The following is a 19347-nucleotide window of genomic DNA, read 5'->3' on the forward strand; positions in this document are numbered from 1 at the left end:
AACCAATAGGTACTTCCTGAGTGACTGACAGTAAATCCATGTGTTTGTACAAGTACCGGGTTTGAAAAAGTGTGATCAATATTTCCCAAATACTCTGATGCTGAGTGAAGCATTTAATCACCTTCGAGGATTTAAGGGCATGACCATAGCCATGTACACACGAAGCGAACTCTTTCAGCTCTTCTACACCCCCAAGGAGCTGTGTGTCACATAGACACAACTTAATCCAAACAGGTAAGATGATTTCTAACATTTATTGAGAGTTTGCAGTGTGCCAGGTCCTGGGCTAAGTGCTTGCCCATGGACTGGAATTTAGTGCTATGAGGTTTTTTTTGCATGACTAGAAAATTGAGGCACAGAAAGGTTGAATAAGGTTTCCTTCATTCACGAAGCCACCATATGGTGAGGCCAGGAGAGGGACACAGCCATTTTGAATCTAGAGCAATTCATCCAACAGCTACACTTAACTGCTTTCTCCAGACATAAATTAGGGCACTAATTTAGGGAAGGAGTCCAATGACTTTTTTTTTTTTAATGATCAAGGACTGCATCGTTTTACCAGGCTACTGAACTATCGAGAGAGAGGGAGAGAACACAGACACTGATGGAGCACCACTCCCAAATGAAATGATGAACAGCAAGGACCTTTGACTATAATCCACAGCCTGAAACTGTATCTCTAATGTTTTATCAAATCGGGACATCTTCTATACAGCCAAGAAAGACACTTATTTGCAAATCTCCATGTTCACAGAGTCAGAAACGTATTCACATGCGCGTGTGCACACACACACACACACACACACACATACACACACACTGATGTTTTCGCTATGTGCTAGAAACAGTCACAGCCTCCTACTATCTCCCAGTAAAAAGAGTAAGCAGCACTGTCCGTAGCAATGAGACTGATTTATGATATAATAGAAGAGGGCCATTGTGCTCAGAAAGAACCAAAACAAGGCTTCTCAGAATTAAGTGAGACTGTCCTTTTGCAATGTGAAATTAAGTTAAAGAAAGGAAAATGCCATTTTGTTATCTACCTCTCCTTAGACACATACTCTGAAGATATAAGCTGTACAAATTCAAATCATCTACAAGCTCCATAAGGGCAAGAAACATGAATCTTTTCTTGCTGACTGTAATCAGGTGGTCAGAGGCACAAACGCTGCTCCCAAGTAGCATCTGAACAAATGATTCAGCAACTAAGGGAGTGAGTCCCTCACGCCCAAGTCCCACCTGTATACACTGTATGCTGCTGAAGACCCACGAGGGTGGTGATATGTAATCTTCTTCAGGCACAAATAGGAACTTGGGGACAGAGAGGCTGATGCGAGCCAGCAAGCCATTCTAGCGGGTGCTCTGGGTCCTTATCACACCTCATTAAGTACACTGGATTTATTCAGGGTCAGCAGGGGAAGCGGGCCATTAAAATGTTTCGGCAATAGTTTGCTGCACTTTATTGGGGGAATAACATTCTTCACTCGTGTGCACAAATTCTGACATTCTTCAAGATCCTGGGAAAAATCACGTGCCAACTTCACGAATCTAATAATCTCATAGAAAGCTTTATCTAGGCTGTACCTCTAGGAGTCACCCCCCAGGCATATGTACACACACACACACACACACACACATACACACACACTCTGAGTCCCACCTGTTCCCATGTGGGCTCTACTCCCACCAGCTCAGTGACTTAGGATTGTTTCCTTACTTGTAAAACCAAAGTTACAAGAGCCCACAAAGCTGTGTAGTGGTGAGGACACATGTGCAAACTGCACTGTTGTTTCTGGCACAAATTGTTCAGTAAATATTAGTAGACATCATCACGATCAAAAAACTATCACTTTTCTGTTAAACAGCCTCTATATAAAGACATAAAAAATTAGCACAATCCCTGACACAATAGGGGCCCAACAAATTACTCTTATTATTATTGGCCTTAAGTGACAATGAATCAGGAAGCAGAGAAGTACCTTTGCGTTATATTTCAATCCTCATATCTGTGATGGGACCGTCTCCATTTGCAGTGATTCCTGAACAAATCTCTCTTTTAACAGAAAAGGCAGTCTCAGGCTCAGAGTAGCTTCAATTAAATTGTTTCCTTTTCATCTTATCTATTTTGGGGCTACTCTCTATTTATGACAAGAGGTACTAGTTTGCCATCAATGATAATGATATAATTTTCTTCAAAAATATTTAAGAGGGAGTTTCTGTCATGGCTCAGTAGTTAACAAATCTGACTTGGAACCATGAGGTTGCAGGTTCAATCCCTGGCCTTGCTCAGTGGGTTAAGGATCCAGCGTTGCTGTGAGCTGTGGTGTAGGTTGCAGACACGGCTCGGATCCTGCGTTGCTGTGGCTCTGGTGTACGCTGGTGGCTACAGCTCCGATTGGACCGAATGCATCAAAAACAAGTATTAAGTAAATAACAGAGTGGGCAGTACCCAGACATGGTGAAGAAGGCCCTGAATGGCTGAAGGATGCAGGGTGCTAATCCAGTGTGCTGCAGTTCATGTATGAAGGAGAGACCAGAGTGGAAAGTGGGTGAGGAGCATGGTCCACAGAGACCCTGCCCCTGGTACCCCTGCTTCGTCTGTAGGATGCTCATCAATACCAGGTGTCAGATCAGGTGTGTGGAGGGACGGCAAGGAGTGACAGTGTGTCTCTTCCAAGGGCAGAGACCGAATGACAGGCAGAGACAAATGTCAGTCACCACCTGGTGGTGGGAGCAGAGCTTAAGGACTCCCAGGAATCTAGGTCTTCCTGGAGAAGAAATTAGGTTGAAAACTCACTGGGCACAAAATGTACCCTGCCTCTCTCTCTAATTCATGTCCTGTATTTTGTGCACCCTCATTTCCTTCCAAATGACTGCCTGCAAAGAGGCATATAGGACAGAAACATCCCGTATTGCTTTGTATCATAAAAGTGAGAAAAGGAGAAATGACAGCATAAAATAATTTGAACAAAGGTTCAAAGGCAAAGCTCTGTCTAAGAAGCCATGCACTTGTCAGGGCAGGTCGCAGAAAGGGACAGGAAAACACACTCAGGTGCAGGCCCACGTGCCCACGTGGCCCTCAGTGAGAACACAGCCTTTCCAGAGCCGGATGCCAGATGGTTATTAATCCCATTGGTTCTCAGAGAGATGACCCTGCCTTAGGCAACACGCAATATCCTTAGAGTAAACATAATGGAACTAGAATTCTCTAGCAGCTTAGAGCAGAGCGGGACATGGAGGACACTCAGAGTCTAGCAGGGAAGGAAGGGGTCGGGGGAGGAGCCAGACAGCACCTTTCTCCCAGGAGGACACGGGAGCCAGTCCATCTTTCACATGCTGCTGCGTGATTCCTCTATACCCTGAGTCGGCTCCTGCCACTCCTGGTTTCAAAGCATTGCAGGTCTCCTTGGGTTGGCCACTTCTGCTTTTAACAGCAACCAATCCTGCTTTGTACAAAGTCCTGCGCTTACATGGATCATCACATTAATATGCAAATACAGAAACATAAAACAGAGAGGCTAAGTTAATGTACCCCAGTCACCCAGCTTTCAAAGCTTCAAATGCAGGCAGTCTAACTCCAGGGCTTCTGTCCTCACCACCTGCCCTGCCCCCATCTAGGGAAGGCCTTTCTTAGGTGAGCTCAGCTGGCCTTCAGCCTCACCTGGGGCAGCTCCTTCCAGGAACTGACCGTTTTTTGCTCCATTCACCATAGGGTCTCACTCTTGCCTATCTTCACTCCCGCTTTTGCCTTGCACAGAATGCATTTGCTTCTTTTCTTCTTTATAAACTTCTCCTTCTCCACTACGGCCCTAACAAAATGATTCCCTCCTGATAATTCTTCTTCCTTTCCACACACACACACACACACAGCTCATCATGGCACCATCCTTGCCAACTATTCAACCAGTCTGCCAAAGTTTCTTAAGCATCTACTATGTTCCAAATCCAGGTCAAGAGACTAGAGTACAGACAGCAAGGCTGTTATTCCTGCAGGACTTGCATCCAAGGTTAGAGTTAAGAAGTAAACATAAAAATGAACTGCAAACAATTAGTGGTAAATGATGTAGAAATTTAAAACCATCAATGAAACACAATGAATCGGGTCTTTTTCTTGGGACCCCTTTAAATCAGCTATGATGCTAAATCAGTATTTGCAGAATGAGAGGTATCACCTACTGCGTATAATCTATTAGCCATTCTGGCCTTAAGTCCCAGGATACCTCAGTGTTTTAGGGAAGCATTACATTTGCCTGCCACCCCCAATCCCTGTGAGCTGAGGGAGAGCAGAAGCTCTGTCATCTGCCTCATTTATAGCTCCTATAGCACTCACTGCATAATTATCTGCATTTGCTACATACCTTAAACACAGAGACCCAGACTTGAACTTTGAGGGACGTCATAAATCATAGGATGTGAGAGCCAAATGGAAACTCACCGATGATCTAATCCAATGATTCTGCCTTCTGTGTTTAGCAGAGACTGGGTAATTACCAGATACCCCCAAAGGTGACTGCAGGGGCTATGGCAGGTGAGGGCAGCCAGAGTTGGGGGTTCTGGGATCCCCACATCTTCCTTCTTTCTTCCATTTAATCCAAAAGAGCTCTCTCTCTTTTATCCATCTTAGACATCGTAGGGCTGGGAGTAAGATTTTATTGACAAAAATATGCATGAAATTCACAGACAAGAGGGAAAAAATAGAAATAATGAATCCAGGAGTTAAAGGACTCCAAATTTTTACAGAACCTCATGCATGTTCTGTGCATGTTTAGATATAGGCAGACAGACTCTACAACGACAGATGCCTAGAGAGCAAGAGAACACACACGTGACGTGAACAGGCTGCATATTCCATAGCCAGTGGCGGTGGGTTGAGGGAGTGGAAAGAGGAAGGTGTCACAACAGTAATGGGACGTGCATTCAAGGGGGGCAGAGGTCTTCCCGGCCCCACTGTTCCCTCACTAGAATGCTGCCTTCTCTACAGCTCCCACCATTCATTTATTTACTCTTACTTTCACTTACTCCGTGCCTACATATTAAGCAGTTGTGCATGCCAGGCTCTTTGCAGATAGGAACACATAAATTGAAGACCGAGTTAAGGTGAGACAGAAAGGAGGGGGAGGGAGGGAAGATGGAAAGAAAGATGAATGGAAGGAAGGGAGGGAGGGAGGGAGTGGGGGGAATATCATAACTGCAAGGTGAGCTGGGGTCCTGACATTTCCTGCCTTTCATCCCCAACACACAGGGACGGATGGCTTATCAAAAGCAAATGCAGTCACAGAGGACACAGGCAGAGGAGAAGAATGAGAAGAGCTCCCCAAATAAGACACAATGAGAGGAAAGGAAAGGAGAGATGACAGCACGCTTGGATCTATCAGACTGTCTATTTTTAGTGGCCTGAGGAAGATCCTCTCCAGTGACCTTGCCGAATCACGATGCAAACAGAGGTGATGAAAGCTCTCTCAACCTTCTGTTCCAGGTCAGCTCATCACCAGATCGCATCTGCAGCTGCACCCCCTAAAACCCCACAACCTCCTTCAAGGACCAATCCTAACAGGTTTGACCTGAACAAGAGCAAATGGACTTACCGCTCCTGTTTTCTGCCTTCCTAATTATTTTTTCCTGGAGAAGTTTTTAAAGACCAGTTTAGCTTTCCTAAGTACTTTGTTTCCAATGTTTATTGCTTTGGTTGTTTTGCCTGCCAGTTAAATGCCACCCATTTTCAGAAATGAGGAAAATGCCCCTGGCAATTAGGAAAAAATGATTGCTTTTAAGGGCATCTTAACTATTTAAATTATTGAAAATAGATAAAAGGACAAAAAAAAATCTGATGTTGATTAATTCTAGGTTTTTCTATGCATGTCTCAAGTGTTCTTTTTTTCATTAGGGAAACAGCATTTGAGCTTTAACAAGCTGACTGATATGAAATAACCGACTTGAAGTACGGGAGCTTCAAGGTACTACAAATCTTTTATAATCCCATTCTATTTCACCCTGATTCCCAATAAAAACTATATCTTTTCTATTCACATAAAGTCAAAATAGCCTTCTTGTAAGGATATATTTTTAAGGATGATTTTTAAGTAAGACACAGTATACACACTGCATGAAATAGCAGTCCTTCCCCAAAGCTGAAATTATGTGAATTATAAAACAATGTGGAAGAACATGTTGGAATATTTCAGCGTGGTTCGTTATGATATAAAATCTTTATTCCAATTACAATGATGTAAAAATATTCCTAAATTGAATACAGGAAGGGAGGAGAAAATGACAATTTATTTGTCAGAGTGAATGAATTGTGAGTGTTTTTTTTTCTCCCTTCTTCCTCATTTCTTATATAAATTTTGAAAATGTTATCTGTCCTAGACATGAATTTTGTAATTTTATAAAGTTTCATTATACAACTCAAAGTGTCTCTACTGCAAGGTAGACGTATGAGCCAGCCACACTCAAAGTGAACTAGTGGTCTGATAACTGAAATCCCTGCAATTTCCCGTACAGCCAAAAAAAAAAAAAAAAAAAAAAAAAAACCAAAACAGCAACCAACAAAACAAAACAAAACAAAACCCCCAAAAAACTGTTCTGTCAAGAGATACCAAAAGAACCAGCCAATTTATTCCAAAATAGAAACAGGAAAGGGTTTATGATACTAAATAACTGAACCAGCGAAGTGTCAAATTACATATTGATATCATCCATTTGATTCTAAAATACTCTCGGGTGTGGAAGAATCCAAGAAGGGAGATCAGCAACTACCAAAAAGCTAAGGTGAAAAGACTATCCCTGAAGGACCCCTGCATTTCATCCAGGTGTTCACACATACCTGCTGACCACCTAAAGTGAACCTGGGGCTGTGCTGGGGACCAGGGACCAAGGGGTGGGCAAAATTAGACTCTGCCCTTAATGAGCTTGCATCATCATCTAATTTTAGCTGTTCTTACCTCAAGCCTCAATAGAATGACCCAGATCTCTTGAGATGTGCCACCTAGCCCAGATTATTAGCCAGAAATAAGGAACTGTGCTGAGATCGACACTAATGCCCGGCAGATCAGGGGTGCTAAGTTCAAGCTGAGACTTTGATGCTATGCAACCCTTGGTGAATCCCTTCAACACTCAGTTTCCCCATCTAGACAATAAGGAGGCGAGCAAGTTGAATGTCTTAGGAAGCTTGATGCTCAATTTATTCTTTGAGGCAACAAGCTCTTTTGTACTTAGAGTTTTCAGAGACTTCAAAACTAAATCTATGAACAGAGATTCCAAACAATCATGTATTATATATTTGAAAGTTGCTAAGAGGGTCGATCTTAAAAGTTCTCATTACAAGAACAAAAATTTGTAACTATGTGAGGTGAATGATGTCAATTGTGGCAATCATTTTGCAATACATATATAATCAAATCATTATATTGTATGCCTTGCACTGGTGCAACATTATATGTCAAATATATCTCAGTAAAACTGGGGGGAAAACCTTAATCCAGAAGCAACATGGGGAGAATATAGGGCACTCTCATTCCCACAAAAGCAAACACCTATCCAGTAGGAAAGGAAGGAAGGAATTCAGAGATTTGGTGATTGTGCTTTCCATGGGAAAGTTTTAGAGCATCATAAGCCTGAATTCAAATCCTCTGCTTTGTAATTAAGTATGTGACTTGGAGCAAATGGCTCAACTCTGCAGCTTGGTCGGTTTCCTCGTGGGAAAAGTGGTGTCTCTCCAGATCACTCTGAGGAAAGGAGGTGATACAGAGACACTTGACACCACTCCCCAGGCACACAGAGATACTCAACAAATTTTACCCACATTGAAATGATGAGTGAGCAAGAATATTATACATTGGAAACTCCTGCTAAGACTGAATCTTGTTCACTTTTCTGTGCCCAGCACCTGGCATAGGTTAGCCCCATAGAAGATGCTTGGTAAAAAAGTAAATGTTAACTCTGATTAATTCATACTGATTGGAAGCTCTGATTGGCAATTATGTACATACGATTAATTAAAAATGAGAACACAGATTGGTTATTACTTTATAAATGCAGGGTTTTTTTTTGGGGGGGGGAGTAGCTTTCAAAAATGCAGGAAAAAAATGGTGCTGAAAAGGTCACAGACATGGAGATACACCAACATAACCAACCTCCCACGTGGCCTCTGAGATCAGCAGAGGCAAAAGCCAAAGGCATGAGTCATGGCCCAGCAATGCGGCAGCAGGGACCAGTTGGAAGCATGTGCTGTCCCAGTAACTGTCCCGAATGAGCTCTCCATTCATTGAACACACAGTTCAAAGGGTCCTTCCCTTTGGCAGAAGAGAAGCAAACAGAGCTGACACCAAGAGCAGAAAATGTGAACACCCATGCTCGAGAGAAAGTCGTCCAAGTCGAAAATGAAAGGAGATGGATGCAGGGAGACCAGCATCGTGTTCACTATCTTCCCATACAAAGCCACGGGACCGCTGTCCAAATGCAAAGTCACGACGTGGCAACGGAAAACGCCAGCTTTCATTCAGGCAGCTGCGCAACACACACACACACACACACACACACACACACACACACACACACACACATACATGCATATATTATTCCACATGTACATATGCACACTCCAAGGAGGTAGAAAGGACTCTAAAATGAATCCCCTTTGAATCACAGTGAACCAACTGTTATGATCCATTTATTTTGATGAGCAAGTGAAACGCAGTTGCTCCTGTAAGTAGGTCAGGCACCAATTGGTAGTCAACTCCACAGACCCCGGAAGATTTAAGGAGGAGGAGACCAGACAAAGACAAAGATGGAAAGAGTGCCCCAAGCGCGTGTCCCCAGGCACCGAAATCTGGCACCAGGGCCCAGCCCACGCCAGTTCTCTCACTGACAGAATCAACTTTCGGAAACTCCCACCACAGGATCAGCGGTCCAGGCTGAGCCTCGAGCTCTGGCAGTGGCAACACCCAAACTGGAATCAAAAACAAGCCCTAAATCAGATAGAGATCAGGCTCCACTGAGCTGATACAGAAATAGCACCGGGCAGACAGGTGCAGAGTGGACGGCTGCTACTGTGCGGGGGCAGGGTGTAAATAACACAGGAATGAGCTTGTGTCCAGGAAAGCCAGTTCCCTTTGCCGGGACCTCTGTGCCACCATTCCCATCCCTCGTCCGGCTGGCCAGTGTTGCTGGCACCTGCACCCAGGCTGGCAGATGGAGAGGCCAGGCGTGTTAAATCCAGTGCCTACTCACTCCACCAGCACGAAGGTCACCGAGCAGCAGTTGGCCTCCTACAGTCTTCCTTGAGAGGCAGGATCCAGCCGGGACAGTGTCATCTCCAGGACACCTTCTCTCCTCCATCTGAGGACATCTCTGGTGGGAACTCCAAAGGCTGCAGGGCCGGGAGAGGGTGCGGCCCAGCTTTGTACAGAGTGGCGGCCTCCCAGGACAGCCAGAGAGGCGGCCCCAATCCCTGGCACTGCTGGCAGCCCTGTGAATGAGCCACTGTGGAGAGACACACACCCACTGCTAATGAGTCCCACAGACACCAGCGGGAGAGACAAGAGCCAGGGCTGCTGCAAAAGCAGACATGGGGGCGGGGCAGGGCCCGGCAACACCCACCTGGCTCACAGGTACTGCCAGCATAGCAGGGAGACCCTGAAATATTTGTCTTCCTTCCAAATGAAAGGATTTTCTCCCCCCGCCCCCAGCCTAATTAAAAAGAAAATGGCAGCCATACTTTTATGGACCTTATGAATCTTTTTTTTTTTTTTTTTTTTGGTCTTTCTGTCTTTTTGCCTTTTCTAGGGCCACTCCCGTGGCATATGGAGGTTCCCAGGCTAGGGGTCCAATCAGAGCTGTAGCCACCAGCCTATACCAGAGCCACAGCAATGTTGGATCCGAGCTGCATCTGCCACCTACACCACAGCTCATGGCAATGCCGGATCCTTAACCCACTGAGCGAGGCCAGGGATCGAACCCGAAACCTCATGGTTCCTAGTCGGATTCGTTAACCACTGCGCCACAACGGGAACTCCTTTTATGGACATTTTTAAAAGGCAACTACCATGGTCTATTACTCTCATTTCATTGTTTGAAAGAGCATTTTAACATAAAAAATGTAAAAAGGGACAGATTTTCAAAATAAAAAGACACTTGGCAACCTAATACTTGCACATTGAAGGAAAAAAGCGTGCATACAATTGCTTTAGAACTTTGAATACCATGTAAATTCATTTTTCACTATTTTATTTGTAGATTTGCAAAGTAGTAAAGAGAGCAGGTTGTGGACCAGTTGTCTGGATCTGTATGCCACCTCCCCTAGTTACTACCAATCAGACAACGTTAGTTAGACAAGCCACCTAAGCTCCGCATCCCTCCAGCTCTCCATCTCTAAAATGGAGATGAAAACGGTACCTCCCTCATAGGGTCCTTGCAAAAATTAAACAAGTTCATTCAGGTACTGCCCTCAGCATACAGCGAGCCCTCGATAAATGCTGCCTACTTTGATCATTAACATCATCATTCGTGCGATCTGTGTTCAGCGGTGGAGCTGAACTTGGAGCTTATACGTTCAGGTTATAATAGTACATTCTTTGTGTATAATCACAGATATGAAAAATCCAATAATACAGAAATATGAAGACCAAAATGGAATCAACTCAATGCAATTTCATTTGCTGAAATTTCAGAATATTTAGAAAAAACAAGAAATCAAAGCTCCTAGACCTTCCCCAGCCTTTTCTCCTGCCCTCTCCCACAAGGATCCAGAAAGGAGAAGACTGCAGATGATATCCAGGTAACTTTAAATGTTTTTTTGATTTGTTTATTGGGTTTGTTTGTTTGTTGTTGTTGTTGTTGTTTTTTAGGGCCTCACTGAGACATATGGAAGTTTCCAGGTTAGGGGTCGAATTGGAGCTACAGCTGCCTGCCTGCACCACAGCCAGAGCAATACGGGATCCAAGCCACGTCTGTGACCTACACCACAGCTCATGGCAATGCTGGACCCTTAACCCACGGAGTGAGGCCAGCAATCGAACTCCCATCATGACAGATACTAGTCAGGTTTATAACCTGCTGAGCCAGAATAGGACCTCCCTAATTTTTTTTTAATGTTTCTAAAATATTGCCTCAAGTATTGCTTGTGTTGATCACTGCATTTTGGGGCACTCAAATTTTAAAGCCTTTTGAGTAAGTGACTCATTCACTCATTCCTGGCCTTGGCTGGGAGATAATGAGCAAGTCACCTGGGGATATCACTAAAATGCAGATTCTCCTCCAGCAGGCTGGGAAGAGGGGGCTGAGGCCCTGAATAGCTAATAAGCGCCCAGGTGATGGCTGTGAAGCTGCTGAGGCTTGGGACACCAGGGAGAGGACGTCAATACCTGAGCTTCATTTTGGTGTACCTCTTTGATGTCCTGGTTGTTTTCAGACAACTTGGACATGCTTTCATTATTCATGGGAACCGCTGCTGTTAAATCTGCAGCTAAGTCCTTGGACCCGGAGGCAGGGAACATTTGTTGTTCTGTTTTGTTCTAAATCAAACAAATAGAATAAAGCAAATACCCATCGACGCCCAGTGACTGCCCTTTGGGGAGCTCATTTAACTTTCTGTTTCCCTTGTTCCTCTGCCTGGTGGTGGAAGCAGGGGCAGGAGTGTCGCAGACGACAGGATGGGGCTGTGCATTGGTTAGCACTGCAAAAACACTTAGGCCCCAAGGGGAATACGTGGCTGATGAGACTAATTAAACAGCACTAGTTCAACATACCTGGATCAACTGTCTTTCGCTGCCCTTCACTAAAACTCCAGGGAGGAGCAAGAGCACAGGTGATGATGGTTCCTGCACATACTAGCTGTGTGACCCCTGGCATATGCCTTAATGGCCCTGAACCATCCTTTTTTTTTTTTTTCAATCTACAGTGTGGTCCTCATGGGATTGTCACTATGAGATAATTCATATAGATGTTTGTATGATACATGAAAAATAACATTACTTTTCCCAAAGTCCAAAAAAACCACCCCAGCAGTTAACGAAAAACTCCCATGGATGTACCTTTGTTTCTCATTTTCACCCCTCTTTCCAAGTCCAAGCCCTTCTCAGAATGTGTGTGTTCAAAATGCAGAAATTTTTGCAGTGATATTAAAGCACCTTTCATCTTTGAGTGGAAGAAATGGTTAATATTTTTATTAAAAGGCATGTGTTGGGGAATATCCTTTCAAAAGAAAACACCCCTGAACACACACACACACACACACACACACACACACACACACACGAGTTCACCCTTCTCCTCCTCATATCCCACGCCCCCTAGCACAGAGCACTGTGGCCCACACGTGGTGGATCCTGGTGAACCTGAGCAGATTGATTCCGCAGAAGGAAAAGCTTTGTGTGCCTGGTGATCCGCTCCTCTCTCCACCATTTGGGGGTGTGTGTTGCCAGACTGGTCTGCCAGCCCGACAAGACTAAAGAGAAGGAGAAAAGAGGACTGGAATAAATGGCTCTCAGCCATCCCTTTAATTTTCACCAAAGTCCGAAACAGAATATCTGATAAGCTTGCTTGTCTCTGAATGAGACATTGCGACTCAGGCAGGGGATTATAGGACTCCACATGTGACAGTGGCCTCTCAGACAGCACTGTCCAAAAGCCCTTACCCACCCTCTGTGTAGCGGGGAGGGGGACTCTTCATCAAATCCTGCTTATGGGACCATCTGTGCCCCTGCCCATGTAAACAAGCCCCTCGGCTCTCATTCAAGCATTGTTGCAAATAGTGTCTTCTGGATACTACTCCTCCAGGCTGTGGGCCACTGCAAAGAACCTTTCTTCCTTCAGAGATTTCTCTGTCTCAACAGGATTTATGATGATCCCTTGGCAAGGATCTTTGAATCACTGGCTTTCACAGTATAGCCAAAAGGGTATTTCAAGAGAAGCTACCTCTAACAAGCAATACAGCCTTGCAGATTTATCTCTCTTGGTGAAACAGGCACAGCCTGATGCTGCAAGGATACCGGCCCTGGCCAAGGTGCTGCTGCAAAGCCAGTGAAGACTACATGGCATTGAATGGACCAGCTCTGTCCCAGATAGCTGTGTGATTTTGGGGCAGCTGCTTAACCTCTCTGAACAAGCAGTCTCATCTATAGAATGGAAATGATTAAATCTTCTTCATGGAACTGTCATGAAGGTTCGATTGTTGCTGTGAGATTATTCATATACATGTACTTTTATATACCACATAAATAGTATCAGTACCTTTCCCAAAGTCCAAAAAAAAAAAAAAAAAAAAAAAAAACACCAGTTGAACATTAATAAGAAGTTCCATAGATGTACCCTTGTTTATAATTTTTCCTCGGTGTGATCAAGCACATGGGGTATTCACACCTGGTTTATGTGGGGCTCAATTTGCCTAATATTTTTGGTAAAAGAGGTGTGGTAGAAAGAAAGGGCATGGACTGACCACCTAGAGCCCTGCCTTTGAGAAAGGCTAGGAGTTGCTGGTCCCAGCAGGATGAGATTTGTACTCCTTGCCTAAGAGCGTTTGCCAACAAGCTGCCCTCTCCCTCGAGGTGCAGTAATTGCATTTCAGCTAGAGAAGCATAAATCCTGCCTCACCACTTGTTAGGCTCAAATTCCATTTGCATCAATTCTAGACAATTTTCTTTGATTTATCTCCTACAAACCCCTCTTCCAATTCTTGCATCCCAGATCAAAAGGCATGGCTATCTTTGCTTGTTCTTTTCTCATTCACAGGGTGAGGCCAACAGACCAAAAAAAGAAAGCCCTCCTTCTCTGGGGCTCACCAAGCTGCTTTTCACCTGGAGAAGTCATCAATAACCTCCGTCCATGGCTCACAGCCTGAAAAAAATACAGAAGATGGGTGGAGAAAAACACGAAGACAAAAATAGCTCTCTCTGATCCAGCCCATCCTTGGAGAGTATGGTGTTCCTCATCATGCAGAAACTTGGAAAGAGAGCTGTGGTCAACCCCATTTTTTAAGGGGCAACTAAGACCGAAGAGAGTCTCATCAATCACCGGCAGAAATCTAGGGAGCATCAGAGGCGTGAATGGACCCCAGACCTGCCTGACTGAACATTCCGTACACTTTGCATAGCATCACATTATTTCTAAGTGGAAAAAATACCCCATTGGCTCTCATTCCTTAGCAAATACTCTACGCAAATGTCACAAAGAAGTAAAGGTGCTGGCAGGTGTAACTTCCGACTCTACCATTCCAACATATGAACACCTGAAAATCACTTAATCTCTTTAAATGTCAGTTTTCTTATCTGAGAAATAAAATGGGTATAAGCATCTTTAGTGATGATTACACAGGGATAAAATGAGATAATGGAGCCAAGAGCCAGGCATGATGTGTGTGTATCTTCCTTTCTCAGCTCCAAAAATAGGTATAAATATTTATTAATATATATTAATATATAATACATATATTTATTTTACCATAAAGTGCACGTGTGGCAGAAAAGTAAAAATGTAATGTAAAGAGGATAATTAATAACAATAGAAATGAAGCTACTGCATAAGCTAATTATATATGTGGTACTCGAATGCAAAAACACAATGGCAACTGAGAAAAAAAAGGAAAAATAAAATTAGCAAATGCTACATCTCACCCACACAGTATCCTAACGAGTTTCTTGCAGTGAAGACAATGAAAAAGTGAATTATGGGATAACTTAAAAGGAACTGTACAGGTTTTTACAATCAACACAATGCACTTAAAGGAGGAAATCCTTTTAAATTAAATATTAAGTCATTGTACAGCTATAGAACTCAGCAATATCAAATTTCCCAAATATTTGACGGAATAGATAAAACCGCTTAGAGTTCACTCTTCTGCTCATCTCAAGATGTTGCAGCATCTTACCTCTTCCTAGCAAGGATAAAGTCGACTTTTCTCAAATATTTTCACTTCAATTTTGGTTGCGTTCTCTGTGTGCTTAACACTCATGTTCACAGCATTCACAGATGTGGAAACAGAGAGACATTTAGTTCAAGTGTTTCTGAAGCAGAAGGTGGCGATTATGTTGATCCTCTGATCCTCGGACTATAATTACTTGCTTGAGAAAACCCAACCCCACCCCTGGGGAGATGCATTATCACTGAAAGCAAATTATGGCATCATCTGTTCATTCCAGAAATTTCTTACATATATATATATATGTGAACATGTGTATGGATAGATAGATATAGATAGAATCTATAGATAGATCTATGTAGATATACTCTGACAATACATAAAAGTCAAAGAAATTTCTCCAACACTGATAGTGAAATCTAAAAAGCTAAATCTGTTGGTCTTTGTTTACAAGATTTTACAGTTTCTTGCCCTCACTCTGCTGCTTCCATGTAGACAAACAATTCATAGATTCCTGCTAGGGAGTAAATATGCATGTATTTATTGAGCTCACAACCTCTGCCTTCTGCCTGAGATATGTGTTATGTTAGTGTTCCTGGTGGCAGCAGGCACATTAAATGTAGCAGTGGGGATAGAGCATCTTTGGTATTAGCATCAGCAAAGACATCACAGTTGCCCAGTACATAAGGGGGACCCCTGCCTGCATGTACCAAAATCCATGGATGCTCAGGCCCCTAATATAAAATGGTGCACTATTTATATATAATCTACACACCTCCTTCTATATACTTTAAATCTTTTCTAGATTACTTATAATACCTAATATAATGTAAATGCTATGGAAATAGTTGTAAATACAATGTAAATGCTATGGAAATAGTTGCTGGCATGTGGCAAATTCAAGTTTTGCTTTTTGAAACTTTGTGGAATTTTTATTCCAAATGTGTTCAATCTGCAGTTGTTTGAATCCACGGATGCAGAACCCGTAGGTACCGAGGGCTGACTGTGTCTCTTATCACGCCATTACCCTAATGAAGGCACAGAGTCCCCCAAGGAATTCAGTGACTCTCTCACTGAAGTACAGTTGTAAAAAATCCCCTGCCACACTGGAAGAAACACATTTTTTTTTTTCCAGAACTTCACAGAAACTTTTTAGGATGTTATCACTCTCAAAATATAAAGAATTCCGGTGTAATAGACATTTTGATTAACAAGCCATTGAGCATTTCTCAGGATTTTTGCTTGCTGCTGGATTCCTGCTGGATCTTGGACTAGAGATTATGGGGCAGGAACGCAGAGGGCAGTCTTGTGGTGGCATCCACGAATTAGCCACTCAAACTGAGACCAGAACCTTCTAGCACAAGGGAGAAAACTAAACGAACAAAGCGAAACTAATACCATTCAGGGAACTTGGGGCAGAGGCTAAGCTAGAACCCAGGACTTCTGACTGCTTGACCTTAAGCAATGTGTCACCTCGCTGTTCTTTGTCCCCAAGCTTAATGAGAGTTTCAAAATGAACACCCACATGTGTTCAAAATCAACAGTGCCGCAGCCCCACATACCAACATTTTTCCGAAACTGGGAATGGACCGAGTCATGAGAAGTTACAGAAGTCGCCACCTTCATGAATGCTGACAAAGCTTTTCACAAGCAAGGACCTGGTGAAGTTCATTCAGGTAAGCACGATGACTGATCACTTGCTACCTACCAGGTACCTGGGGTATAAAGGCATACACATGCGGTCTCTTCATTGGCTGCAAGTGGTCTACAATCCTTAGTGATGACTAAAAGATAACCAGGAGGATGGAAGAGCTGCTATAGGGTAGTTGGTCAGGAATAGCCTCTCCAACAAATTTACTGAAGGCTGGGAAGCCTCCGAGGACAGGAAAGAGTTAACTGTGGGGAAAGAAATAGTATTTTTAAGTTTGCATTTTTTTTTCCCTACCATGGCTTTTTGAATTTTATCATAGAGAAAACATTTTATTTTTACCCCCCAGATGTTTCTGAAAAGCACTTGTACATACATTTATATGAGTGTTTTTACTTTGATTTGTGTAATGAAATTTATCTTACTCTGTTTGTACATGTGTTTGTTTTCCAATCAGCTTTCAGCTGTGAGTCTCCTAGACTTTGTGATTAGGTTTCGAGGCTTAAAATCCTTAGGGTGGTGTGCAAATGGAATGATTTTCACAGCCTGGTATCGCCCACCTTTCTGAATTCCACTTAGCTCTGTGCCCTGCAGAGTGCATGGTCCAGTCACACCAGATCAATTTCATCCCTTCAACATGGCAGGTACATTTATGCTTCTGTCACTTGCACAACACACACTCCTGAAGGTCCCAAAATGACCTTCCTTCCCTTTTTCAGGGGGTAAATTATGTCTTTAAAATCCATCGCTTTTCTCCAGCTTTCTTTGCCTGACTCATCAAGCGGAATTAATGGACCAATCTCCTGGAAACCTCTCTTTCCTTTGTATAATTCTCTCTTCACATTGCATTATGATCATTAATTCAGTTCTTAGGGTTATTTATTGATATTTATCTAATTATCAGATAATGCATATTCAGCATCAAAATTTTGAGAAGTAAAATGTATAAATGATAAAATAAACAATTCCTTCCAAACATTTTCCTCCTATTTTTAGACACAATTGAAATCTTTCTTCTACAGCACCTGACTTCACCACCGCTAAACATTCTTTGTGACTCCTGCTTCTAATGGTAGTGTAATTGCCTGTCAGGATGAACAACAAACTATATAACCATTCAACCCCCTACTATCGGGCTTTTCAGTAGTTTAAACATTTTCTTATTATAAGTAACAATGCAGCAAACTTAATTGTGCATTAATCTCTGTCCAGATACTTGTGTATTCTCATAGAAGGGATGCTTACAAGTGAAACTGCTAGGACAAAAGAGGTGATATTTTAAACCTCTGTGTACATATTGCAGATTATTCTCCAGGAAAGATATTTTAATTAACACACCCACCAGCAGGGTGGAACTATCCATTATACTCCTCGGTCCCATTATGGTAGCAGTTGCTTCACACACACATTTTTTTAAAAGGTGTAAACCCACTGTTGCTTAAATTTCTCTTTCTTTGAATAGCAATACAATTGAATTTTTTCTGTGTGTCCAGTCACACATCACGTACAATTCTGGGAACTGCATGATTAGGTCTCTCCCCTCTTTTCCATCGGGGTAATGGTATTTTTCTTATGTATTTGCAAGAGCTCGTTAGTCAAATATTAAAATAGTTCTTTAGATCCTATTAATTTTGAGTATTTCCCATATTTTTTCTTGAGTCATAATTTGACATATTTTTAATATGTAAAAAGTTGACAGTTTAATTTGTCCATTCTTATCTCTGTGATTTTTTTTCCTGTATGGTTGTTTCTTCACACGCCTGGCTCCCTGATGTACCATGACCTCCATTAGGACAGGTGTCCTACTTTATTTATCTTTGTGTCTCTAGCATTTTATGGAATGGCAGAGCTCAGAATATAGTCATCCCTTCATAAATCCTTGCCAGACAGAAGTGCGTTGTATTTTCTTAGTGAAAGTAATCTCTCAAATGACTTGCTCTTATATATGAAAATGCACATATTTATAATTTATATATATTGAATATATTTCATATTGGATAGTAATGCATATATACACCTCTGTACTCATGACTCTAATATTTCTCTTAAACACTTAAATTGATCCATCAAACCACATATCCTGAAAACTGGTATGAAAATTTAATGGCATTGCAAGGATGAGCCACTTGGCATAATGGTGATGCTAGGATGGCTCACAAAGAGAGGTGGGGAGAGTATCTGCTATCGATCATGATACGATAGAGCCTAGTGAAACAGTGGATGACTTTGTCTCTCAGAGCAAAATGTGATTTCCCTGTATCAAACCCCAGAACATCCCAAAGGGAATCTGAGCACTTTTTGGCATTTTCCAATCCATAAAGACCTCCTATCACCAAAAATCTTCAGTCTAGATACACTCTAAAGTAAAACTTGTTGATTTCAAATGGCTGTATAGTTTACCGATGTGTTCTGAAATCAATTTGTGTTTAAAATGTAGATGTTACTTGTAGGGTGAACATAGAAGAGGTCTGAGGAAACGTCACACAGTCTCTGGAGCATTCCCAAGAGGGAGGCGAGAACAGGGAGAGAGGAGCTGATGACCTGCTTTATCCACGTGCTGGGCCCAGGGCCTCCCCTGCGGTGCCGCTTCCCATTTCGGTGGGAGTTCGCCTAATAGTCTTTCACCTTCCCACCTGGATGAGATCCCACTCAGAGGCCGTGGGCAGGAGATCTCCACCCCCTGGAGGAAACTCCGGGGCTCCTTTTCAGAAGAGTTCAACATCCGGGCTATGACAGTTTAACTTTCTTCCAGAGGCACCCTGATGTCTGGCCAGGTTCCCAGCTCAACTGAGCTCTGCCTGCCGCAGTGATGACTAGGAAACACGCCCTTTAACAGGTAATAGCTGTG

General features: G+C 42.9%; 1 protein-coding gene across 5 annotated transcripts in view; it reads right to left on the reverse strand.

The window, feature by feature from the left end:
• The window catches only part of CDH11 (cadherin 11), a 151008-nt gene that overhangs the window by 97143 nt on the left and 34518 nt on the right, over window positions 1-19347 (reverse strand). The window contains exon 1 of one of the 5 annotated variants that reach the window (XM_021093366.1): window positions 16560-16579. The exons of 3 other annotated variants lie outside the window; for them this stretch is intronic. The gene's annotated coding sequence lies outside the window, so the exon portion shown is untranslated. Of the gene's footprint in view, window positions 1-9228; window positions 9389-16559; window positions 16580-19347 lie in introns of those variants that run through there. One more of the 5 variants, XM_021093363.1, reaches the window with a different exon arrangement.

This window comes from Sus scrofa, chromosome 6 (assembly GCF_000003025.6).
Source record: "Sus scrofa isolate TJ Tabasco breed Duroc chromosome 6, Sscrofa11.1, whole genome shotgun sequence".
Classification (NCBI taxonomy): domain Eukaryota; kingdom Metazoa; phylum Chordata; class Mammalia; order Artiodactyla; family Suidae; genus Sus; species Sus scrofa.